The sequence below is a fragment of the Leucopleurus acutus genome (genome assembly GCF_964270905.1).
Source record: "Leucopleurus acutus genome assembly, chromosome: 8".
NCBI lineage: Eukaryota > Metazoa > Chordata > Mammalia > Artiodactyla > Delphinidae > Leucopleurus > Leucopleurus acutus.
Genome location: NC_139151.1, coordinates 93,997,854 through 94,023,033, shown reverse-complemented (window position 1 = coordinate 94,023,033; position 25,180 = coordinate 93,997,854). Strand labels below are relative to the sequence as shown.

Genomic DNA, 25,180 nt, shown 5'->3' with positions numbered 1-25,180 from the left:
TGGAGAAAGAGGCGGCACTTCTGTGCGGCCACCAAAGCCTCCCAGCTGTAGGCTGGTGCTTCTGAGATCAGAGTTACTGGTGGCCCCCAGGGACCTTCCATCCAGAGGTGCAGCCCTGTGCCATCTTCCCTAGCCTACACATGTGCAGATGGGCGGCAACACCCCCAACTCCATTCAAGATGCTCCTTCTTCACCCAGTACAGGGGTGCGGGGTAGCCCGGGGCGGCTAATGCCATGCTGCCTGGAAGCTGGTCTCCCTACAAAGGCTGAGCTCAGTGGTGCGACAGAAGCCTCCAGTGTGTCCAGGGAGGTGTCGCGGGAGCTCCAAACGCACCCGCCCATCTCCAGTGCATTCTGCCACTGACCCTCTTCTCTACCCCATCCCACCCCAGACCAGCAGCACCAAGGAAGAGAGGGAGCGGTGGAAGGGGAGTTGAGGCTCAGTAGAGAGGAAAAGAGATACGCAAAGAGGATGCTCAGAGCAGCGAAAGGCTGGGGAATGGGTGGCGATTCTGAGCAGCGGGCAGTTTCGGGCAGCTAGAAGGGACAATGCGCGTGAGGAGAGGAGGGTTACTGGGAGATACCGGCGGGTAGATGGGGCGCTGAAAGGTACTTGCCTGCCAAGTACCTGTCTTTCCCGAGGACCACGCCGCGTGTACTGGGGACCACAGGATCGGGGCTGCTGGGTGCGGGCGACACTGCGCTTTGGAGAAAGAGAAGAAGCCGGCGTGCGTTTCATCGGATTCTTAAAGCAGATTGTCTCAGAGCGGATTCTGCTTCCAAACTGGGGGTCCCGAAGCCTGGGCGTCAGCCCCAAGCACCTCGCAGATGGACTGCTAGGGACCCAGGTCGGGGCAGAGCAGCAGGTTCTCCGAGCTCTCCAAGGGCCACGGCGGAGAAGATTGAGAGGCTGTGGAGGGTCTGGGCCGGGCGCAAGGTCCAGCTTGGCACCCGTGCAAGGCAGGGCACACATTCTGGGTTGAGGTGGCGGCGGGTCTCCACCACGGTGTTCTCTACTCCCTGCATGGCCTTGGGAAAATCCCTCCCCTTTCCCTTTCCCTTTTAGGTCCGAATTTTAGTTCTGTGAAATGCAGGAGTCTGGACGATTTCCAAAGGCCCTCTGTGCTGGGGTTACTGTGCTGGTAACCACAGCTGGGGTTACTGTGCTGGTACCAGTTTGGACCCCCCTCACCCTGTTTCCCTGCCCTCGTCACCCTTACATACATTTTTTTTTTTTTTTTTTTTTTTTTTTGTACAGGAGAAATCGGGGTTGAGTGTGCCGGGAAAGGCTTTCCTGGAAGTGGAAACATGTCCTGAGGGTTTCCTGGGGTGTGCTAAGGGGCGCAGGTGCCAAGTAGGCAGCAGTTCCAGGTCAGGTGGGCAGGCGGTCCTAGAGCATCGGAAGTTGAATGCAGGCTCTAGATTCCATCCAAGCTAGGGCTTCACTATGGAGAGGGGAGAGGGGCGGGTGTCTTTTTGCTCACGAGTGACCAGGCTCAAGTCGGGGGCTCAGGGGTTCCTGGCCCCTCCACTACTCCTGTCCCCTGTCTGCACCCATCTCCCCTATCTTGGCATTTACTGATCACCTACCATGTGCCAGACCTCCTAGAACACACCCAGCGAGCGGCTCCCTGCTATCCTATACCTTCTGTCCTTCCAGGTATATACATTTGGGCGTAGGAAATGTTTCCTGGCTGGAAGGATGAATGAAGAAGTGGTGTCTCATTTGGAGTGTTGCCGGAGTGTGGTTAAGTGCCCCGTGAGCATTTCCCAGTACCTTGGCTGGTGTGGGTGGAGGCCTGGGGGTTTGTGTGAGCGCATGTCCATCGTGAATGCGGAGCAGTGTGCCCCGCCCATACTCATCGGTCCGGTCCTGCTCCCAGGGTGATGCAGGGGACCGTGCATACTAATTTGTGTGCGCTCCTATATGGAAGGCATGCGTCCCCCAGAGTTTCCGAGGGTGCAGCCAGTGTAGGTGAGCCGTGTGCGGGCGAGGGTGAGCACCTGTGCAAATCCCGGACACCCCTCCCCTCTACGCACGCCCTGGGGACCGCGCGTGTTGTAGGCTCTGCCACCAGAGTCTCGGGCCAGGAGGCGGTGACGAAGAGCCTGTGTGTCATGGCCCGTGGCCTTCTCTGTCGCTGGTCGCGGCTTCTCAGGGAGGCTGACTCACCGAGTGGCAGGCAGAGTCCCCCTGTGGCCAGCTGGGGCTGGGGCGAGCCCAAGCGTCTTCCTGGGGCCCTCACCCAGCCCACCCACACTGCAGCGGGGCCTCCTCCTACCTCCAGCTCTTGAATGTGCCCGCGGTCCTGTGGGGCTAGCTGTGGAAGAGTCCGCACCATCTTTATGCACACTGCAGATCTCATTTAACAGATGAGCAAACTGAGGCCTAAAGAGAAGTGGATCCCCACAGACCAGTGGGAAGGGGGGAACCACTGCTGGGGGCAGGGGAAGAAGGAGTTGGGGAGTATCCGCCCCCCCGGCCCCGCCCACTGTCTCCCTTCGCTGTAACCCATCCAGTAAGCCGCAGTCTGTGCATCAAACAGGGTAGATGTTTGCAGTCTCCTCCTCCTTCAGAAATAAGGTGGGCTTCACCGTGAGCTCCTGGGGTTGCCGGGGCAACAGAAGAGCACCCGGTGGGATTGCAGGAACTCATCCCGAATGTGACCCAGTGGGGCAAGGACTTCTGCTCTCTGCTGGGCTCCCTAAACCAGGTTTTCTTTCCTAAGTGCATGGAAACCATGCAGTGAGAGCCCAAGGGGGGTTAGCTGAGGCCACATGACCGACTTCCTCCTCTGAGCTTGACCATCTGCCAGGCTGCGGACATCGGTTGGGTCTAGAAGCCTGGTACTCAGCCCTCCAACGTGATGGGTCATGGTGTCAGGGTGGGTGCCCCACCCGGTCCCAAATGCCCTGTTTCACAGGGAAGGGGACTGAAATGCCTAATTCCAGTTGCTCACCAGACTTTGCCTGTCCCTGTGCCAGGCCTCACGGGGGATTCTGTGAAGCCCTGGACGCAGCCCCTGTCTACAGGTTCAGAAGTCCTGCCTTCAGAAGACAGACTAGTGACTTGGCTCTTTGCAGTTCACAGGGGCGGTGCTGGGAAGGGGAAGCCCAGATTCAGGCTGGGCAGAGAGGGGCAGCTTGGCTCACCCCACTCCCCCTGGTGGGCGGAACCTCGCCCAGGAAGGTGAGGGCTCAGAGAGGTTGAGGGAAGTTGGGAGTTGCCACAGACCAGCTGGATCTCCTCTGCTGGCTGAAAAGCTGGCAACTTCTCTCTTTTCTCCTTTTCCCCCTCCATGCCTTCTCTGTAGGTCAAGAGATCTGGGTTCAAGTATTGGCTTTTCCCTGGAAATGGCCCTGTGCCTTTGGAACAGTCCCCTTATCTCCCGTTCCACTCAGTTTCTTCATTTGCAAAAGGGGATCTGTTTGGGCCTGCCCTACCTACGTGGGAAGGGAGTGTGAGGATGCAGAGAGGTAGTGTGCCTGCAGGTCCATCCTGCAAGGTCATGTTCTCCACCTGGGAGGACTAAGGGCCCCACCCCCTTAGTCATCTTGCGCGTACTAAGGTATTTTGAATGGGGGGGGGGCAGGGTTCCGATCAGGTTTCAGAACTTTGGTGCCTCCTAGTTTTGTGGGCCTCCCTGATATCCAGGGGTCTCCCTGGCCTTGTCTGCAGCCCCACCACTCAGCCACATGGGTTGACGCCTGGCTCACACCCCAGCACTGAGCTGGGATGGCTCCGCGGCCCCCCTTCAAGGAGCGAGCTCATCGAAGGGCAGAGTAGACAAGGATGCCCACGGTTCTATGCACAGATCTGCTTTCAGGGCCTCGCTCTCCCATCTGAAACCCCCTGCCTGGGGCTAGTTGATTTCTGAGGCCCTGGGGTTCTGCGCTCTTCAGGCCTCGTTGTACCAAGAGGTTCCTCGGTCCAGCCTGCCAAACAGGAAGAGTCTGGCGGTCTTGCCTGACGCCCTGCCTCAGGACAGGGACAGCGAGGAAGTGAGGCTGATGGAGTGTGAGGCAAAAGGAGGTTAGAGTTGGCAAGTAAGGCCTCTGCTGCTGAGGACCCCGTGTGACAGCTCATGTTTCCTGAGCACTCCTGCCTGTGCCAGTGTGCTTCCTGGGTGTGATTTCACAGAATCCCCATCTCAGCCCTGAGAGAGAGACCCTATTATCATCCCTATTTCAAGGATGAAAGCAGACTCGTAGAAGATGAGTAACTTGCCCAAGGTGGGACAGCTCGGAGGCGCAAAGGTAAGTACTTGACGCCCAAGGGCTCTGAGAACCCAGACGGCATCCTTTTGTGGGATGACCCTAATTAGATTTGAGGTCACTCTCATCCTATCCCAGATGATATGGGATTGAAAGACTGGGTTTTACAAATATGGCCCCCAAAGAGTTTCTCTCATCTTCCCATCTGCAGATGCAGTGGCACATGGGAGGTCAAGGATGGGCTTGGTGCCTGGCAGGTTGGAGTCTAGACCTGACCTTTGCCCTTGGGCCCAGCTTCTTCCCTGTTCAAGTGTCCTGCTGCGCTGCGGTGAGAACACGGGGCCAGGCACTGCGACGGGACCTCATAACTGTTTTGAGGGATTACTCCTTGAGTTCCCCGAGGCCCCAGGAACGTGCCAGAACCTCTGGTCAGGGCAGGGTGGAGCTGAGGACCCTGTTTGGGAGCAAACAATGGGGAAATACCTTCCTCCTGGGGAGGATGAGAGACTGCCGTGAGGCTTCTGTCTGTTTTGTTTCAAACTTTTCCCAGAGCCTGGAGAAGGGCTTGCTCTACATGGCAGGAGCTCAATGAACATTTGGTAGGGAAGGAAGGAAGGGAGGGAGGGAGGGAGGGAGGGAGGAATCAGGATGTGAAATGCTAGGAACTCTAAAAATCTTTCTATCTTCTCTTCCTTCCTCCATTTGAATCTGAGCCTGGATGAGAACCCAACTTGTTCTTGTACCCTGGTGGAAAATAATTTATTTCCCTCAGGGATCCCTCTGGGGAGTGGGAGTAGGGAAGTGTTGGGTCGCCCCGTTTTGCACAAGCCTGGAGTCCTCTCAGCCTCTGGCAGTTAGAGGAGCACCTTTTCCCCCCACTGTTCTCCTTCGCTGTCACCTCCAAGGCCGCAGCTAGGGTCTTGCTGCTTCCACCAGGCCAGCTCTAGTCAAATAGGCGTCCCTCTGCCCGCCTCCCCCCGCCACACGCACTCCTCTCAGGTCTCCCCCCTTCCCTGCAGTGAGTTCTGGGCTCCTGGTTCTTCCTGCTGTCTGCCTAGCGGGGCGGCCCCAGGGCGGAAGATGTTCCTCCCTGGGTACCCCATCCACTCAGCCCCGCCCCACCCCAGGATTCTGAGATTCCACACCCTCAAGGGATGCAGCACTGTGTTCCGGCCAGGATGCTGTCCTGAGTTTACAGCCCAGGTGAGAAGAAACATTTAGACCTGAGCCTGGGGTGGAGTCAGCACTCAGCAGGTGGTGGCCACCACTATGCAGTGAGCCAGGCGCTCTGGGAGGCGGATCAGAGAGGTGGAGGAGACTCTGATGGAGTCTGATGGAGTTCCTCCTGCCTCTTTAGAGAGGGTATTGGGCATAAACAAAGCTGTGAGAGGTGTCCTGCCAAAGGCTCCCCCTCCCATCCAACAGTTCCTGCCGGGTTGTGCCCCTGTGTCATCAGGCGTGGAGCACTTGGCAGTGAATGAGTTGATTCCCGCCCACGGGAATGTGAAGACATGGGAGTCCTCAGGAAAAGTGCGAATGGACTGAAACTTAGTGAGTACGGGCATTTGAGATGGGCCTTGGAGGTTGAATAGGAGCTCACCAACTGAACGAGCTGGGAACAGCACTCTAGACTCAGCAGATAGCACTTAGGTCAGGGAAGTACATGGAGTGTTTGGGAAAGAGCAGGTGTGTGGCTTGCTGGGGGCATGATGGACACAGGCAAGAATCTGCCTGAGGAATGACAGGGGCAAACCCGAGAGGGCCATTTACTTTCTGGTGAGGTATTCAGACTTCAGGGAAGCCCCTGGAGGCCTCTGAGCAGTGCAGTGAGAGGCTGAGACCCCAAGCTTAGTGTAGCCTCTTTTAAAATTCAAATCTTTATTTTAATTAGGGATAACTTTTATTGTGGTAAAATATACATAACATAAAATTTACCACTTCGAGGATTTTAAACGAACAATTCCCTGGCATCGAGTACATTCGTAGTGTTGTGTAACCGTCACCACTATTCCCAGAACCTTTTCATCATCCCAGATGGGCCCATTAAGCAATAACTCCCCATCTCCCTCTCTTCCCAGCCCCTGGAAACCTCTGTTCTACTTTCTGGCTCTGAATTTTCCTACTCCAGGCACCTCATAGAAATTGAATTATACAATATTTGTCCTTTTGTGTTTGGACACTTGTATATCGTTTTTTTTTTTTTTTTTTTTTGCGGTACGCGGGCCTCTCACTGTTGTGGCCTCTCCCGTTGCGGAGCACAGGCTCCGGACGCGCAGGCTCAGCGGCCATGGCTCACGGGCCCAGCCGCTCTGCGGCATGTGGGACCTTCCCGGACCAGGGCACGAACCCGCGTCCCCTGCATCGGCAGGCGGACTCTCAACCACTGCGCCACCAGGGAAGCCCCCATTTGTATGTCTTATTGGCCATTTGTCTTTCTCCTTTGGAGAAATGTCTATTCATGTGCCCATTTTTGAACTGAGTTGTTTGGCTTTCGTTGTTGAGTTGTAGGAGTTCTGTGTATATTCTGGATAGTAATCCTTTATCAGATATGTGAGTTGCAAATATTTTCTCCATTCTTGTCTTTTCGCTTTCTAGATGGTGTCCTTTGGATGCACGAAAGTTTTTAATTTTGATGAAATCCAATTTATCCATTTTTTCTTTTGTTGCCTGTGCTTTCATTGTCATATCCAAGAAATCATCGTTAACTCCAATGCCAGGAAGAATTTCCCTTATGTTTTCTTCTAAGAGCTTTATAGCTTTAGCTCTTAAGTTTAGGTCTTTGATCCACGTTAAGTTAGTTTTTGTAGATGGTGTAAGATAAGGGTCAAACTTTATTCTTTTGCATGTGGATATCCAGTTTTCCTAGTATCATTTGTTGAAAAGACTGTCCTTTCCCCATTGAATGGTCTTCGCAGCTTTGTGGAAAATCAATTGACCATAAGTTTGAGAGTTTACTTCTAGGCTTTCTATTCTGTACAGTTGGTCTGTCCCCGGCATGGCCTTCTGAGATGAAGGTCCAGAGTTGCAGAATATGGGGAACCGCATTAAGTCATCCTGTTCAGTCCCTCGCCTCCAGGCCAGAGCCTGACCAGCCAAAGAGATTCAGCTCCGGGACACACTTGTTTTCCAGGAAGCAGAGCTGGTGAGAAGGGGTGGTGGGCAGAGCTAGTGGTGAGGGTGCCAGAGCCACGACCTCCGCCTCTGAGTAGGCCCCTTGCTGTTTGGGAGCCCCCATGTCCTCCAGCTGACCCTCCTGTGAGGACATGGCCTTGGGGGAAATTCTCCTGTGCGCTCAGGGTCCCTACACCGCCTCCTGAGAGGACCAAATCTGAGACTACTCCTTTTGGTAAGGTGATCCCAGAGCGCTTTCCCCATGGAGCTGGGAGGAGCTCTAGGAGGGAGGTCCCCTGTGCACGCCCCCCTGCTCTGTACTGTTGGCCCTGTGAATATCTTGAAGATTTTCTATTTGATTCTCATAAGAGGCATTTGCTGCCCCCTGTCCTCTGCCCTCCATCCCAAGTGCTGTCCAGTGAGTGGCTCAGCCAGGGACTAGATAGTATTCTACACCCCTGGTAGGTGACCAAAGGCGAGGGGGGCTCTGCCCCCCACTATCACTGCCGGTGGAGCAGTGGGAGCCCCAAAGGGGGCTCTTGTGAGGCCGGTGCTTCCTGCCTTGGAATCCCCCAGCCCAGTTGAATAAACAGAGGCCTAGACTCCAAGCCAGGTGCCCAAAGGCAAGTAACAGGCACAGTGTCTAATGTTCTTGGAATCTTGTAGAAACTGGGTTCATCCTACAATTCAGCTGCACAGGCTGCCTGAAGCTTCCGATGCCTTGGATTCGGTGAGGCCAGTGTAGCCAGGACCTGGGAACAGATTTCAGCCTGTCTAGCTGAGTGACCTTGGGCAAATTAGTTGACCTCTTTGCCTCAATTTCCTTATCTGTAGAGTGGGTATATGAATAATATTGTGAGGATTAAGTAAGATGATATAGGTAAAGAGCTTAAAACAGTTCCTGGAACAGAGTAAGTACTCAATAAATAGTAGCTGTTATTTTTGATAGGATTTTGCTGGAACTTCGAGTAGGTGAAGCCGGAAACTTCGACAAAGGGTTATGGTTGAGTTGAAAGCATAAAATTGGAAAATGAGCAATTTATTACTGAGTCCACACTGTGTGGTTGACAAAATGTTTTAAAATACGGATGAGTGATGAAAGGGGTGTAGGCCGGCTGTCTGCCTAGCATGGGGTCAGGAGGGATCAAGGACGGGAGAAGGGTACCCCCGGGCCCCTCAGACCCTTCAGGCCACATCTCCCCAGGCTGCCGGGGAGTTTAGGCTCCCCTTCCCTAAACTCACGGTAACTGACTGCTCGTGGACCAGCCTCCTTGTTCGCTCAGCATCAGCTCTGCACCAGGGATCAGGGGCCGCCTTGGAGAAACACTGCCTGAGCCCAGGCAGGTGGACAGCCAGGGCCGGGCTTTACCTAATAAACTGTACAGGACTTAGCCCCTCAGAGGAGATTACACGAAGCCACTTTTGTGCTACACAAAGTACATTCTCACTGTTTCATGGGATGATTCATTTCCCTGAGAAGTACTAACAGAGTCCTGAAAAGAGATGTACTCATCACATATCCACTGAGGTTTTCTTGGTAGAAGGTACACACCGTACACTTTAAAGCAGAGACATATTTGACATTTTGTTCAGTCCGGATGAGCAGAAGGCAATGGAAGAATCATTCTTCACCAACATGTTTGTTGCAAATATTGGACTATTGAACATTGTTTATACTTATGACACGTGATGGGCAAAACACTTGGACCCCACCTACTCCAAATCCCAGCCATTTAGATGGAAACTCTAACAGCTTAGGTATAATTTTGTTCTAGAGATTTTGAATTTTTAACTATTTTATAATTTTAAAGATGGAATTTTGTTAAGTCAAGATTGAATAATCTTATCCAGCCTTATCAACCTCAGAAAACTTTAACTAGCAGCCTCACAATTAATTCAGCCATTATTTTTCCCTTCTTGTCCAAGGAGAGAAACATCTTCTTGCTTTTTTGGCTTGTAAATGATTCTTTAGGTTATGAACGCAGCATGAACACATCTGGAGGAAGAAAACACTTGATTTTGGTGGGGAAAAAAAAATTCTCTCTAGGCCGACGTGGTCATTCTGCAGGCTGAGACATTTAGTTGCTTAACGAGATTCATCTAATTCAGAGGGTGTTTGTTGGGTGCCAGATGTGGGGACCAGAGCTTGATAAGATGTTTTCCCTGTCCATGATGAAGATACTGTATAATGGTGGAGGCTGTCATGCATCCACACTTGCAATGCTTTGTGAAAAGTAATCTAATTATTAGGGGCCAATAGGGGAGTTCCGAGGAGGGCATGGCAGGAAATCCCCAAAGAGGAAGTGATCATAGACTCGGGCCTGGAAAGGTGACCTGGGGTTCGCTGGGCAGAAGGGACCCCAACATAGTCCCGAATCACCGAAGTTGGTTTCTAAATGACAGCTGCAGTGGTGGTGGCATCGGTTACCTTTCTGGAACGGTCCGTCTCTCCACTCCCCACCCCCAGAGAGCTTTCGGGTGGTATGATGGTTAGAGGGCAGCAGATGCTCCCACAGAGAGAATTCTTCCGGAGCCGTTAAATATTGGGGTACCTCCATAGGAAAGTGGTCCAGATGCTCCCAGAGTGTACGTGGGAGTGGGGTTTCTATAAGGAGCTCACGACTGCTCTGACCTTTGTCAACTGGTTTGTAAGCCACACTGTCTTCAATGCAGTGATTACAATTATAATTCTCGGGCTTCCCTGGTGGCGCAGTGGTTGAGAGTCCGCCTGCCGAGGCAGGGGACGCGGGTTCGTGCCCCGGCCCGTGAAGATCCCACATGCCGTGGAGCGGCTGGGCCCGTGAGCCATGGCCGCTGAGCCTGCGCGTCCGGAGCCTGTTGCTCCGCAACGGGAGAGGCCACAACAGTGAGAGGCCCGCGTACCGCAAAAAAAAAAAAAAAAAAAAAAAAAATTACAATTCTCATTTCGTGGCTATAGCTTCAAGTTGCAACCTAACAGGTTAAAAAGTATTTATGGAAGGGCCTTTCTTTAACATCAACTAGCAGTTTTAAATACGTATGTAACAAATGATAAACAAAATTGTGTCAAATATTTCACCCCATTTATCGTCTTTGTTATATGTATGTAAAATGGGCCCTGATTGGAAGGGGACTGGGTGGGGGGCTACTTGGGACAGGGGTTTGTGGCATGTTCTGGGCAGCTGGAGCTGGGGAAACTTGAGCTTAAAAGAGTACACCTGGGGCGGGGGGCGGGGAAGGATGAGACACTGCAGCCTGAGTGACTGACTTTGCTTCGCTCTTGCAGCTGCCCTGGCCTACCTTGCCTCCAAATATTAAGGGTATTAAGCTATCGTGGGGGATTCCCGTTGATAGAGCGTGTGCTGTGTATCAGGCAGAGATGTGCATTCTTGCACTTGACTTCATTGAGACCTCACAAACACGCTGGGATGTGGGTATCATCCGCCTCACTTTACAGATGAGAAAACCGAGGCACACAGAGGCCAAGTCACTTTGCCAAAGCATGAGTGGCTTGGAAGCCTCCTTAACAGTCTCCTTTAGAAATTTCCCCATTTCTTTAGTGGGGAAAACTGACACTTCCTTATCATGCATAAAGAGCTAGCTACTCAGCTTTAACACACCCCTCCAAGGAGATCGCTGCCTTGAAGCCGCTCCTATACAGAGATCTGGAGTGGTCCTGGAAATACTGCTTCCCCCGCCAGGCTGGCCTAGATGCCTCTGCTCTGTCCACCTCCCCGCACCATAATCACTGCCTCCCTCATGAAGGGGCACTTTTGGAAGGAAGGGGCCATGCTTTATTAGACTTCCTATTTCCATCACCTGGAACTTTGCCCAGCACATAGCTGGCGCTCCAGAAATGTTGCTGAATGAATGAATGCAGCAAATAAGTGGCAGAATCAGGAGTCCGACCCAAGTCTGTCCTGCTCCAAAGACTTCTCATTCATTTCACCTAGAGCAGGATTTAAGCTTCTCCATCTCGCCTCCCTTGGATCCAATGGCACTATTACAGTGTGTCTCCATGGGGATGGTTGGGAATGCACGTTTTCTCCCTGCTCTGAGGGATTAGGTGGGAGATATTTAGGGACATACCCAAAGCCACTTGGTTAGGTGAAGGTAGAGAGGGACAAGGGGCAGACAGACCACCAAGCTGATTTGAAACCGGCAGACACAGTCCTTCCACTGACAGGCCTTTTGGTCGGTCGCTCGGGGTCTCCGTATCCTTCCTGGAAGGTGAGTAGTGGCCCAGGGTGACCCCTGAGCTCTGGGACTTCTTGTTGGGGTTAAGGGAGAGTGTGGAGGTTCCTTCTGCTTCCGTGGCAGTGGACCCAGCCTGGGCCAGCGCCCCTGTCCCTGCGGGGTGCTAGGATCTCCTCCAGCCTCATGAGGCAGGGCTTGCGGATGAGACCTAGGCTGGACCAGGAAGGAAGGAGCCAGGGAACCTCAGTCTCCATGAGGATAGCAGCTCCCAGGGCTGGTTAGAGTCCCTGACTGAGGTCACGACCCAGCTCACCCCAGTAAGTATCAGGAGGTGATGTTCAAGTGTTCGATCATACATGGGGCTTCTCATGGTCACCTGAAAGTTCTGTTTAGATTAGTCCTCTGTGATGGAAACATCTCCAGTGGCTCAGTTGTGTCTCCCAATGACAAGACTAAGTCTGCCTGCAATCCCTTCAAGATTGCCCGTCTACGGAAGAGAGACAACACATCGTTGTGTGAGAGGCCATAGAAAGGACACTGGGCCTGGAGCTGGACCCTCTGGGTTCAAATCCCAGCTCTGCCCCTCCTAGCTATGTGACCTTGAGCAAGTTAAGCTTCTCTGGACCTCAGTTTCCTCATCAGTAAAATGGGGGTAAAAACACAGACCTCCTAGGGATCTGGGGAGGATCAAATAAGATAGTGGATGGGTCAGTACTACTCAAACGCGAGTGATTATGTGATTGTCCTTATTAGTGGCACCAGCCCTGTGGGGAGGCCCCTCAGGCTTCTCACTTAGTAATTTAGGACCAGCTCAGTAGGGAGTTGGGGTGTCCTGTTTTGCCGTAAAGTGTAGCGTGCCTTGCCAGGACCTCTGTAGTTTCCAATACTCAGTTCAAGGTCACGCTCTTGCTGAGGCCTCCCCGACCTTTTCAACAAGAACTGACTGCTCCTTCCTGTGGACATGCTGCGCCCAGGATGCAGGGCTCTTGCCATTGGGGCCCATAACACTTGACCACACTGTTACACGTCTGTCCCTTCCATGAGGCCATGACTAAGGGGAAGCTCTGGGGAGGTTATCGGTGAATGAACAAACAAGTAAACCAAGGAAGGAGCACAATGAATAGATGCAAACCAAGTCACATCATCAGGGAAAAGACAAAAAAAAGGAATTTGGGGCATAAGCTGGGGGACGGAGGGGACCTCGGGGGCTAAAGGCAGTGAAGGCCCTGAGGGACACAGGCTAGTGGGCTTTCTTTTCTTTTTTTCCAATTTTTTTTATTGTAGTAACATACAAGTAATAATAAAATTTACCATCTTAACCATTTTGGGGGGGGGGGTAGGTGGGCCTCTCACTGTTGTGGCCTCTCCCATTGAGGAGCACAGGCTCCAGACGCGCAGGCTCAGTGGCCATGGCTCATGGGCCCGGCCGCTCCGCGGCATGTGGGATCTTCCCAGACCGGGGCACGAACCTGTGTCCCCTGCATCGGCAGGCGGACTCCCAACCACTGCGCCACCAGGGAAGCCCCATCTTAACCATTTTTAAGTGTACAGTCCAGTGGTATGAAATACGTTCATAATGTTGTGCAACTGTCACCACCATCCATCCTCTTTTCATCTTGTAAAACTGAAACTCTGTCCCCATTAAACACTAACTCTACACCCCCGGGCTCCAGCCCCTGGCAACCATCGTTCTACTTCCTGTTTCTATAAACTTGACTACTCGAGGGACTCATATAAGTGCTATCATACAGTATTTGCCTTTTTGTGACTGGCTTGTGTCACTCAACATAGTGTCTTCAGGGCTCATCTGTGTTGTAGCAAGTGTCAGAATTTCCTTCCTTTTTGAGGCTGAATAATACTCCACCGTGTGGATGGACCAGTTTGCTTCTCCATTCATCTGCCGATGGACACTTAGGTCACTTCCATGGTCCAGCTATTGTCAGTGGGCTTTCTTTTTAAGCCCTTCTCTTTGGATACAAGGAAACCTCACTCACTGAGACTAATTGTAGGAGGACTGAAATTATAATAGGCTCAAACAATAAAAGGTACTTTTATTACTTTTAAGGTCCGAGAGTAATTTGACCTCAGCTAACAAAATACTGCTTCCTTCGGGCCTTGGAAGAGCATTTAGAAGAACCGCGTGCTTTAAGGGGGTCGCCAGTTACTTACGTGGATGGAAATGTGGGTTTCCGTAGGGCTGGGGAAGCAAGGTTTGTTCCTAGAGTTGGCTTCTGCCTTGTGATTTTGATTCCAGTGTGCAAGCTCATTTGCAGAGGCCGTGGACAGTCCTGGTGACGGGGAGGAGGGGAGGTTGCTAACTAAACCCCGGTCTGGGTCCTGTTCAAATTATGACAAATGCCGGCTTCAGAACTGGGATTCCTGGATAAAGTGGTTTCTTCCCGTTTGTCTGCATACTTCTTCTTTTTAAAAGCTTTTTGTTTTGACATATTTTCAGACATCAGAAAAGTTAAATGTAGAATACAAAGAATTCCCAGATCCCCCTGACACCGATTCCCCAAATCTTAATGTTTTACTATATTTGTGTTATCACTCTCAATCTCTCTTGTATATATGTATGTATCAATATACATACCTATACACAGATACGTATTCTTTCTTTCTGAACCGTTTAAGAGTAAGTTGCAGACATATGCCTCTTTACCTCGAAATACTTTGGTATTTAGCGGAGAACAAATGCAAATTGAGACCCGGTGTCCGAAAGAAAACAAGAAAGAATTAGCTGGGTGTAAGCTGGGGGATGGAGGGGACCCTGAAAACAAGGTCCCAGGAAAAGGCATGGGTCCACATTTGAGGTCCCAGATGGTCGATGAAGTTCTATCAGGACAGTTTCATCAGGGCCAGCACTGAAGGTCGGATATGATGGGGCAGACGTAGAGGCGTCAGAGAGGAGCCATTCTCCTGTGACTCCCACTTTTTCCCTTCCTCCCTGACCCTGTCTTCTGGCTGTCCCGTCCCAGCCCCAAACAGGGTATCCTCTCCAGGAGGGCCCAGAGGAACTGCCGCAGGCTTAGGGGTCAGACCTCAGCTCTGCCTCTCACCAGTTGTGTATTCTTAGACAAGTCCTTTACTCCTTCTGGCCTCAGTCTCTGGGGCTGTCAAATGGGCATATTTCACATGGTTGTTGTGAAGAGCAGCAGTGGTGGCATGACAGGTGTGCTAGTACTGGGTAAAGCATGAAGCATCCCAGTGCTAATTCCTTTTCCTTCCTTGGTTCTGGGAAGCGCCCTCCATCCTCTGGACCACAGGAAACCTCCCCACCTCAGTGTGTGGGGAGAACCAAGAGAGCTGTGTGAGAGTGGAGTGATGGAGGAGGGGGCTGCAGCCCCCGCCTCTGCTGATGCTTCCCTGGGGAAGAGCCCACAGAAGAGCTGGCAACAAATCCTCCAGCGGCATGGACAGCCACCTGGGCAAAACCTGGGTGTGGGTAGCATTTGCATGGCTCCCTTGTAAGTAGCTAGAAGACCGAGGATTCCCCAGAGTCTCCACGCAGGGAGGTGACTCTGGGGAATCAGGAGCTCAGGTCAGGCCTGGCACCCAGTGGTGGTGACATTCAGTGGATTCCTTCTCTCTGAGCCTCAGTTTGCCCATCTGTAAAACGAGGGTGCTGAAGAAAGCCACCGTGTGGGAATTCTGAAGTCAAGAATGTGAAAACCCTCAGAACCAGAGGAGGAAAGAGCTCTTTGGGGAAGGGCAGGGACCCACCTCGTCCACCCCTGTGTCCCTTGTAGGGCTGAGACAGCGGCAGACACATAGTAGGACTGAATAACTGCTTGTTTGGCCAACCCTCCCAGGGGTTGAGGTTGGAGAACCCTCATCTGAAGCCGGGACCCTGGGGCATCACCTCTGGCCCCGAGGAACTTAATTGGGACTGCAGTGCCTCCTGGTGGCCAGTGTGAGCCACTGCAGCCTTGATCATGCTGAATTGGGGTTGCGCCTAAAGCCTTTATGCAGGGACCCGGGAACCTGCCCTGTGGGTGCGCATGGCGTCCCAGGGCCCCGCGACTCCTCCTCAGTCTTGACTTCCTGTAGGGGCTGCGCCTTCTCCATAACCCCTTCTCTCCTCTCGCTGGCAGGAAATCCGGCAATACTTGTTGACATGAGGAAGCAGAGAAACTAAAAGGTTTGCCCAGGGCCCTGGCAGCAGCGGGGCCACCTTTGGCCCTTCATGCCCTGCCCCGTGGCTGGTTTCTCTGAGCCCCATAATCCCGCAAGGCCCACACACAGCAGTGTGTGCTGAGGGACCGAGGCCCCCCGGCTCCGGAGTTCAGCCCCGTGGCCTTGGGTCCCTTTCCTGTGGGCGCCCCATCACCTCAGCAGGGCGTGCAGAGCTGCCCCGGCGCTACCAAAGGCAGAAGGAGCCCGGGCCCAGCTCAGGACCCAGCTGTGCGTCAGGGAGGCCCTGCTCTGAACCGCTCACAGTGGAGTGGGAAGCAGGACCACACACCAGTGCTTTAGAGCAGAGAATCCAGTGTTTAAGAGGTAAGCCCAGCCCCCCGGCGTCAGGGAGGAAGAAGGGGTCGGCCTTGCACTGAACCTTGGAAGCCCAGTAGAAACAATTCGGCAAAGAAGAAATACAACAAACAAAAGGTTAACTTTACTAGTAATAAAAAAATGTAAATTCAAACAAGATTTCACTTTTATCCTTCACACTGGCAAAGATTTTAAAAAACAGTATAATGACTGGTATTGGCCCTGAAGCAGGTGGGCACACGGAGGAGATTGGCAGATTTCTAGAAGACACATTTATCAGAGCTCTTAAGGTGTGACCGTGATCTAACTCGGTATTTCTAGTTCCTGGAGCGTCTTCTAAGGTAATTACCATGGACGTATCAAGGGATTTAACTGAAACGATATTCATCCCAGGCCTGTTATCATTTCAAACCATCAGCGATCCACGTGCCCAACAGGAAAGGACTGATGAAATAAAATAGTTTGTCCACGTGGTGAAATACTATGCAGCCACTAAAAACGATGTAGTAGAAGAATATAGAATAGGATGGAAAGACATACAGGATAGTGTTAGGTTAAAAAAAAAAGACTTGTACCAAAAAAACATTATGTTGCCCTTTTGTGTTTGTGTGTTACCGTTTTCTTCTTTTGGTCTGTCTTGATTTGTTTTTTTAATTTCCATATAGAACATAGATAATTCTATGTAACGAGGGGGGGAAAAGCCACAAAATTTACAGAGGAAGATACGCAGGGAGAGGAGGAGTTAGCCAGATGCATGAGGGGCAGAAGGGCATTCCAGTTAGAAGGAAGAGCACATATGCAGGAATGGGGTAGCCTGAAGCCGCTCGAGCAGTGTACTGGAGGCATGAGGGCAGGTCTGTGGGACCGGAAGCGAGGTGCAGAGGTGGGGTGTGGAAAGATTTAAGTCTGTGGGGAAAACCAGTGTCAGTCCCGCCTGGGGAATCCTGAATGCCACAGTCAGCCTGACTTGAAGAGTTGGCAGATTTAGCAAAAAACTAACAACAAAACCAGGGCGCTCCATTTAATTTGAATTTCAAATAAATAATGAATAAGTTTTAGTATTAGTATGCCCCATCCAATATTCGGGACATACTTACACTTAAAAAATAACTGTTTCTCTGAAATTCTAATTTAACACCTGTATTTAAGCACCCTGTATTCTATCTGACCATCCTAATGAGGGCTCTGGGCACCAGTGGAGGGCCTCTAGACAGGCTCACACTAGATGGGATGTGTGCTTTAGACACTCTCTCTGGTTGTAGTTGAGGGCGGTGAGTCTGAGGGCAGAGAAACCAATGAGGTCCACGCTTAAGCCAGAGCTCTGGGAATCTCCAGTATCCAAGAGGCCTCAGAGTTAAGGGGCGGGGGCGGGGGGGGACAGCCCAGTTTGTGAGGACAGTGGCCGATCCCCACCGCGAAAGGGGCCTTTCGCTGAAGCATCCCTACCCTTCCTCCACCCGGCTCCCCCGTGGCGCTCACACCCACCTCCCACATCACACAGCCGAATCCAACACCTGCCAGAGCAGACATCACTCAGGATTCTACTCGCTGCTTCCACATAGCATTTTAAAATGATAAAAGCCATTTCTGGTCATGGTAAGACAAATAGAAAATTAAGTCAGACGAGAAAAAAAAAGGAACAAAACCCAGATACCAGTATTCTTACCTCTGGAAACCTCTAGTATTTTCTAAGGACAGGTACCCCACACCTACCTCCCCTTTTTTTCAAAATGAGATTGACTTACTATAACACGAACATCTTTCAGTTACCAAAATGCTGTTCTTTCACATCAGTTCCACTCCTTTTTCATCAAATGTTTATTGAACCCCTTCTGCATACCAGCCACGATACTAGGCATTAAACAAAAGGGCTAAACAAAACCAGTATATGCAGATATATTCCCTGTTTTATGGAAGGGAGAGAGAGAGACAATAAATAAAGGGAAAGCAAATAGATACAAAATAATGTGTGTTAAATGCCAAGAGAGAAACAGTCTGTAGAATAAAGAAAATCAGGAAGGATCTTCCAGTTCTGGAAATATCGTCCTTTATATAACCAATCTCCTATTATTGAATATTTTGGTTATTTTCAGTTTTTCCATATAATAATGCCATGATGAACTTTCTCTCTAGTTAATTCTTTGTGCCCATCCCTAATTCTGTCTTTAGTTAAATCCCTAGAAGTGAGATTTCTGGGTGAAGACATACAAACTTTTTACTTACTTAGTTTTTCTTTACTATATTTAAACCCAATTTTTAATTTTCTCTATAGTTTACATATTTTTTTAATTTTTAAAACAGCATGGTGTAAAATTAAAATGGGGGGGTATTATTTTATGAATTTGAACACATTCCTGTACAGACCCACGTACTCACCATCACAACTGGGATACGAGATAGGATAGTTCTGCAAACCAGCCCTTTGTGGTCTAAACCTGCCCCCTCCCCGGCCCTTGGCAACCAGTGATCTGTTCTCCATCCTAGTACTGTTACCTTCCCCAGAATACCATGTGATAAATAAGTAGAGTCATGCACTATATACATTTTGAGACTGGCTTCTTGTACAGACCATCATGCTGTCTTTGAGAGTCATCCATGCCATTGTTCGTATCACTAGTTTGCTCCTTTTACCTCTGTAGCATCCCACTGCATGGCTGTTCCACCTGTTAAAAGACATTTGGGTTGTTTCCAGTTTGGCGTGATTATGAGCAAAGCTGCCATATACATTTGCATACACGTTTGCAATGAAAATAAGTCTTTGTTTCTTTAGGGCAAATGCCTAGCAGTGGGATTTCTGGGTCTAGCCATACGAGTATGTTTAATTTTACAAGACAATGCCATGGTGTTTTCCCACCAGCGAAGAATGAGAGTTCCGGGTGCTTCATATCCTCGCTATCACTTGGTATCATCAGATTTTTTATTCCCATTGCAATAGGTGTGTAGCCATATCTCAAGGGGGGTTTAGTTTGAATATCCCTAGTGGATAATACACTGAGGGGGTCGTCATGCTGATTTCCATGTATATCTTCTTGGGTGAAATGTCCATCCAAATATTTTACCCATCTTTTTTTAGTTTTAACGTCACTGCTACCTAAGCTCCACATTTTAATCAGATTTCACTAGTTTTTCCCTAACGTCCTTTTACTGTTTCAAGACCCTGTCCTGGATACCGCATCACATTTAGTCCTCATGTCTCCTTAGCCTTCTGTGATCTGTGACAGTTTCTCGGACTTTCCTTGTTCTGAGAGGCACATTTAGGGCTTGGGTGAGTGCATGTTGGTGACAGGGGTGCCTAAGTCACCTCGTGGGTGGCTGGCCTGAGCCCTTGAGCTTCCTCTCTACAAACTGGCAGTTCCTCCAGGGCAGGAGCACCGTCCGTCTCTACTGGGTACGCGCTGATAGACTCCATGCATGTTTGCTGAAATGCCGCCCCAGTTACTGCTACCCCTTTGGTGTTATTTCTTGGGCCTGGAGCTAAAACTAGGGCCGTCTAAGCTGAACTCTGGACAGAGTCCAGCGGCAGATGAGGTAGGCTGGGGTTATAAGCCATGGCTCACCTTTAACCTCTGCCCCCACCCCCGCACGACTGTTTGGACAGCGGTGGGCTTAGTCAGTGCCCTTTAAATAGCATGAAAGGGCCTCACGCTGGCCTGTTTTGTTTAAGGAGGTTGCATCGGCTGCCACAGGGCATGTGGCCGGCTCACCCGAGAACAGAGTAAGCGGCATGTCCCCCACAAAGCAGATGTTTGGAGGAAAAATAGATGTAATCAAAAGCACGGAGGATAAAATTACTCAAACCCCTTAGACCCTCCATGTGCAAGGGTACACACACACACGCACACACACACGCACACACGCACGCACACACCACCCACATCCATACCCACCCGCGTGTATATACAGGGTCATGTTCACACCCACACCCACACGCAACAGCACATGTCCGCAGGCACACACGTGCCACTTGTGTGCCTGCCGTTGACCACACGAGCCTGCATGCTACACAGACCTATCCGCAGGCCACTACACATGTGTTCCCCGCACCCACGTGCAACTACAGGCTTCTGCCCCGTGCCCGAGGGCGCACATCCGTGCACGCGGGAGGGATACACACACAGAGGCCTGCAGCACCCTGTCCCCAAATGGCTTCAGAAGTTCATTCTCTCTAAATCACAGCCATAAAAAAAATTCTCTTGAAATCACAGTCATGAAAAAAAAAATCACGGTCACCTTTGGAAATCTTTCAAGGCCTTTCATGTCAAAAAAAGTTAGCCTAGAGTAGAGTGACACCCTAGGGTTGAACCGGGACGAGTGGCGAGAGGTTAAGGGAATGAAGAAAGGTTTCCCGTTCCTCGTTGGATTTCTTGAAATCCAACAGCCAGGGCTGTCCGGCAGCAGACCAGGTGGCTCCCAGAAGAGGCCAGGCCTCCTCCCCAGGGGAGTTCAGGCAGAGGCCCAAGGGCCTTCTGTGGCTCCTGATGGAGAACATAACCTCGAACTTCATCAGAAGTGGCCGATGGGAGTCTTTGCCTGGGGTTGTCTGAAGGGCCAGCGTCCCTGCCTCGGGGCAGGCAAGGATGACTCACGGCGTTCTGTGCACATTACTTGACTCCTCTGGGTAGCCTGGGACCTATTTCCAGATCAAGACATTCTCGGGGAAGCTGCAGCTTGCGATTACGTTGTCTTGGGCCACACAGCCTGGGACAAAGCCCGCCCGGGGATCCCTTCCCACTCTGGGCGGGGTGTCAGCATAGCACCAGGCCAGAGTCCACAGGGGGTTGCCCCAGGGAGGATGGGGGGAAGCCAGCCAGGGAGGCAGGTGGCCTGGAGCCAAAGGGGCTCTGTCGCTGCTCAGCTTCACGCCAGTGCCGGATGCTATTGGGCCTCAAGAAGGTGGGCCCAGCAGCGGGGCAAGCTGGGAGATCCCAGTGGCCTCTTCTCTGTCCCAGTATAGCAGCGCGATGGATGCAGAGCTGGTTCCTGGCAGATGCTGGACTGGGTTTCCCGGACATTTCAGTTCCGGAGCCGCGCTCCGTGAAGCCCATCTCTGTGTTTCTCCTTCTGCCTCCCTGACCCTCTTGCTTGCTGCGTGGAGACATCCTTCCATGTCTGCCTGGTCTTTCTCCTCTCCTTCCTTCTTCCCTTCCTCCTTCTGTCCTCCCATCTTTTCCTCTCTCCCTCGGTGATCTCACCTCCTCCTCCTGTTTCAGCTGTCAGCCTCTGATGGAAGTGTTCGTCACTATGTGCATTTTTCTCATGTATCATCGCCACCTTTCTCCTCAGTGTTTACGGGGATGTGTTCATTCAGCAAACGTCTCTGCACGTACCCTATAGGTACTGGCACGCAGTAGGTGCACAGAGGTAGCTGGACAGAGTGAGAGCTCAGTGATGTTTGTTTGTTAGAAATGGTTCGTTGATTCTTCAGTAACCTCTTCCTGCCTGTCTGCTGCCTGTCCCATCCTGGGCTGAGAAAGGACAAATGGCACGAGGTCCCAGTCCACAGGGAACTGATTCTCTAGGAGGCGCTGGACATTTGGGGTTTGATTATATACTAGTCCGAAAACACAGTCAGTAATTGGATGGCGGGGTCTGTATGACTGCCCCAGTCTGAGAGGGCTTCCTGGAGGAGCTGGTGCTTGATTGGACCTTAGAGGTCAGCTGGAAAAAAAGGGACATTCCAGGCAGGTGGACAGAGGTGGGGGTGAGGGAGACCAAGGAGGTCAGTGCTTTCCTTTGTTCAGGAGTAATTCAGCCTGAGTCTCGGGCCCTGTTCTCAGTGGCCATCTTGAGGAGGGAGTCACAGAGCGAGCTGGACCCTGACCAGCGCCAGGCCTCGTGCCACGGTACCAAGTCTCCACCCGGCCCCTCTGGATCATCTAGTTGCAAAGCGATCTGCTGGCTTTGCCCAGAGCCCAACACCATCACCCGTCCCATCCCTGGCACCCACCTGCCTCAGGCAGGCCTGTTAAACTCAGGACCTCCTGCAGAAGAGCGGTGGGAACTGTAATTATTTACTCAGGAGGATGGAAGACGAGAGGCGTGGCAGCCGTCTCCAGATGTCCGCAGGGCTGGCTTGGGAAAGGCCCCGGGAGGTTTTGAACCAGGACCAATGAGCCAGACCCTACAGGAGACGGGCTGGACCTAAGGCAGATGGTCCAGCTCTCCTGGGGGCACCAAAGCCTGGATGATAGCGCTTTGTAGAGATGCTGTCGGGTGGCAGCAGGTGGAAACTGATGCCCTGAGCACCTGAGAGGGACTTCCTTGGCTTGTCCTTCTGACCAGTTGGGTCAGAACCTTGGGGGATTTTCCTTTGTTGTCTAAACGAGGGGCCCAACCTCAGAATTTAAAGCAAGATGATCAGTGATCAAGACGGAGATTTGGAAGTTTCCTTCCCTCTTCAGGGACCAGAGAAACCTCAGTTTTGCCAGAATTCCTTCATCTCTAAGCCTTTCCAGTGAGCTGACATTTGCCTGGACAGACATGGCCCCATCCTCTCCCCTCTTCTCCCCACTCCAGATCCCAAGGGGAAGGTCCCACTGGTCCCTAAGACAGGAGGGCCAAAGCTGTGACACCAGACAGGGCGTGCCTGCTCCCGTGTGCAGATGAGGCTCTGGGACATAAAAGGCATCCTCTGAAGTCTCAGGCGGACTTTGGGAGAGCCGGGCCTGCGAACAGATCTCCCATCTCTCGGTCTGGTGCTCTTTGCACACGCCATGCTGTCTCCCCACTCCTGACCCACTCGCTCCCTCTCAGTGGGTGGCTGGAGGGGGGGAAACTGGATTCTTACTCCTCTTCTTGGAAGACTGGACATTCTGCCGCCTCCCCCCGAGCTGAGCCTGGAACCAGCCCACGCTGGGGAGCTTCTCCCAGAGGCCACATCCGCACTCTCTCCTCCTCTGGGGCTGGTCCTTCTGACCCCAGGATGCACAGACCGAGCCTCTTGGTTATGTGAGGCCCCTGGATTCCTTCTGGTCCTACCTCTCTCCCCAGGAGAGGCCGCGAGACCATGGGTAGGAGTAAAGGACCAACCAAGGGCTGAGAGGCTGCACCCTGTCGCTAATTAGAGCACATTTCCCGCTCTCTCTGGCCTCAGTTTCCCCTGACTTCACATGAGGAGTTTGGTCCCTACCAACACTTGCTTTTTATAACATGGAGTTTCCCCTGCATGGCCCAGCCCCTGCTGTTGTATGGGCTGGTCCCGATCCCAGACTGAAGGCCAGAGGATACGGCAAGGGTCTACGGGGTCATGGGATGGGGCCTGGGGAGCAGTGCCAGGGCAGAGGGGGCAGGGGCTGCCCCCCCTCCCCAGTCTAGCCTCCAGGAAGTTGCATAACAGAGATGTTTATTTTTGGTGAGGCTGGGTGGGATTTCTTCTCCTTAAAAAAAAAAACCCAAAACATAAAACTTATTTGTCTGCCAGGAAGATAAATATCTTTGCTGAAAGCTCTTGGCCCGGCTGCCAGCTGCAGCTTGCATGATGCTGTCACCAAAGCCGTGGCGGTCTGCCTGTGTCTGGGCTTACGTGGGTGTCATATGTGATGCCTGAGGGTCAGCCCCCCACCCTGCTGGTATCGACGCTGCCAGTGGCCCTCAGGAACAGCCTCCCGAAGCTGCTTCCAGGCCCACTCTGGGCATTCACCTCCACCCCAATTTCCTCAGCGCCTTGCAGAGGGAGGTGAGAATGACAGAGAGCAAAACGTCCCTCTCAGCTTCCCCAGCAGTAAGAGAGCCCCCAGTGTTCACAGAAAGCCAGGGGCGAGACTGAACCTGAAGCTTCAGCCCTAGGACCCGGACAGGGTTAAGAGACCCGGGCTAGAGGCATGGTCCTGACTTAATGCCCGCTGCTCAGATCTCTTCCTAGAAGAGGAGACCGAGGGTCAGAGTGGTTGGTGCTCACACCGACCACAAATCCTTGTCATAATCAGAGCTTGCGCGTGTGAAAGGTTTTGTCAAATGCTCCCCACACGTCTTATTAATCCTGTATGTTATTTCACTCTACAAGAGTCACAGTCAATGGAATTTGGCTCAGAGAGGTGCTCACACCCCTGTCTCCAGACACCAGTCCAGCGCCCTCCCCCCAGCATGCGCACACGCTCCTGTGCTTGGGGCCTCCAGGGAGGGCCTGCCCACTTGGAGGACTTCTCCAGGGTCAGAATCTTCTGCTCACAAGTCTAGACCAGAACTGGGAGTAACTTAATGATACGGGCAGAAGGCTGCCTCGCCGGGACCACGCTGAGTGCTCTGTGTGTCAGCCTTTTTAATCCCACAACTACCCTGTGAGGAAGATCCTACAGGATTCCGCATCCCCATTTTATAGAGGGGGAAACTGAGGCATAAAGAGGTTAGGTGAACTGTCCAAAGCACCCAGCTGGGACTCACACCCCTGGTGCCAGTTCCAGAGCCTGTGCTCTGACCCCTGCCCTGAGGCGAGTGTGTGCCCAGGGTGCTAACTGGGCTCTTTGGACTTGGACAAGCTACTTCCCGCTCCACCCTTGACCCTTGTGGGCTGACTGGTCCTTTGCAGCTCTGAGCATCCAGGAATCAGCGGGCAGAGCCCCGTTCTGTTAGCAGTGGCTGTGGGCCTGGGCCGTGAGCTTTGTGTAAGTCTGCTGGGTCCCCCGTGTCAGCATCCTGGGCGTGTCAGGGGGAGGTGCCCCACTTCCTTAGTAAACATGCCCCCCACCTGGAGGGGCAGGTCACCACTTGGACAATAGGTGAGACCGGTGTGGAGGGTGCCGGGACAGGACCCCTCAGCACTGGATTCTTGGGCAGAGTCTCCAGAGCCCCTGCTGAACCCCAAACAGGACCAGGCCAGGAAAGGCGGGGCCTCTCCTCCTCACTCCAAGCCCAGTTGGGCCAGATATGGCTGCTGACTGAGTTTTCCTTCCCACTCTGGGAGTCCGAGGCACTGAGTTAGCAACCTCGACGCCCGAAGAAGTGCTGGCAAAGGGAGTCCTTCTGGAGGGAGGAGCCCAGGGTCAGTGGGGTGGAGATTAAATGTTATCGAGGTCAGATTGGCTGACCCAGAGTCACACGACATTGGTGCGGAAAGGAGCCAATGCTGAGGTGAGGACAGAGAGGCTCAGAGACTCGCCCAAGGTCACACAGCATGTTAATGGCAAGCCAGGGTTAGAACCTGGGCCTGCTGACCTCTCAGCCAATACTTCCCTGAGAGGGCGAAGGCAAG

General features: G+C 52.2%; 1 protein-coding gene across 1 annotated transcript in view; it reads left to right on the top strand.

Annotated features, from left to right (window-relative positions):
• Positions 1–25,180, top strand: part of ALX4 (ALX homeobox 4) — a gene marked incomplete at both ends in the record, with an annotated part of 40,007 nt that overhangs the window by 5,661 nt on the left and 9,166 nt on the right. The gene's annotated exons all lie outside the window — the stretch shown is intronic.